The sequence below is a fragment of the Mus pahari genome, chromosome 14, assembly GCF_900095145.1.
Source record: "Mus pahari chromosome 14, PAHARI_EIJ_v1.1, whole genome shotgun sequence".
Classification (NCBI taxonomy): domain Eukaryota; kingdom Metazoa; phylum Chordata; class Mammalia; order Rodentia; family Muridae; genus Mus; species Mus pahari.
The window spans coordinates 88,041,833-88,043,236 of record NC_034603.1 but is presented as its reverse complement, the minus strand read 5'-3'; the positions used below and the strand labels follow the sequence as shown (position 1 = coordinate 88,043,236).

At 49.3% G+C, this 1,404-nt stretch overlaps 1 protein-coding gene across 2 annotated transcripts in view; it reads left to right on the top strand.

Annotated features, from left to right (window-relative positions):
- Window positions 1–1,404, top strand: part of Ccdc57 (coiled-coil domain containing 57) — a 90,495-nt gene that overhangs the window by 3,879 nt on the left and 85,212 nt on the right. The gene's annotated exons all lie outside the window — the stretch shown is intronic.

Sequence of the window (1,404 nt, the reverse complement as noted above, 5' to 3'; positions counted from 1 at the left end):
AAAGAAAGAAAGAAAGAAAGAAAGAAAGAAAGAAAGAAAGAAAGAAAGAAAGAAATTGCCCCAGTTTAAAACAAATCAGAAAACAAACAAACAAACAAAAAAAGCACTACCACCCAGAAGGCCTTTTAGGCAGAGTAACATGTGCTGTTCTAGGAACAAAAGCGTCCGCCCTTAGGCCTTCTGGAAGCAGCTAGAAGTCAGGGTGTGCTGCAGCAGACTCCAACCCAGGGCTCTCTGTATGCAGCTCCAAGGAAGGAAACGTACTTGAAATTTCCAGAAGCCATAGCAGATGTTAAGCATAATGGTATCACACTCATATTTCCATGTTAGAACACTAATAGCCTGAAGCCATGCGGCTAGTGCACTGCAGAGACACGGGTAGTTGAATGACTTAGGTGGTTCCAGTGCTCTAGGCCACCCCAGTTAAGCATCTTAAAGGGATTCTTTCCGGTAGCCACGGGGCATGTTATTTACCTTTCTCATTGCTCTGAGAAGAGTGGTTTAAGGTCTCTTGGCTCACAGTTTGAGGGTGTAGACTGTTGTAACAGGGGAGGTCTGGTGGCAGGAGTGTGAGGCAGCCAAGGTGCAGGCATCAGGGATGAGGTAGTGAAGAGTCAGGCCTGTCCTGTTAGTGAGATGATCATTACATAGGATGCAGGAACTGAGCAGAGCTCTAGGGTGGATGCCAGGCAGGCAGGCAGTCCGCTGCAATGGGTCATGGAGTTAGGACCTACGCCAGGTAAGCAACAGGATAAACAGCTGACTCAGACTGCAGTCTGCTCTGAGAAACCCATCTCAGCACACTTGAGGAGCTCTGGGGCCTGCAGTCATTGTCACGGTAGGCCAGTCTCTTCTGCATGCACCTAGGGGGTCCTTTGCTCCAACCTTGGTTCTTCTTGGTAGCACTCATCCGCGATATGCCACTGTGCCCTCCTCTTGGGTCAGGGACTCTGCGCAGCTGGTGTTTTGTTTGAGTCTCTTTACAGCCCATGCTGGGACCATGACCAGCTTTGAGAAGGTTTGTCAGGTTTGTCCCTTACATGCTGAGAGAAACCTCTGTGTGAGAGCAGGGCAGGGCTGGGATTGTATAGTTGCTGTGTGTCTTAGTCAGGGTTTCTATTCCTGGACAAACATCATGACCAAGAAGCAAGTTGGGGAGGAAAGGGTTTATTCGGCTTACATTTCCATACTGCTCTTCATCACCAAAGGATGCAGGACTGGAACTCAAGCAGGTCAGGGAGCAGGAGCTGATATAGAAGCCATGGAGGGATGTTCTTTACTGGCTTGCCTCCCCTGGTTTGCTCAGTCCACTCTCTTATAGAACCCAAGACTGCCAGCCCAGAGATGGCACCACCCACAAGGGGCCCTCCCCACTTGGTCACTAATTGAAAAAATGCCTTACAG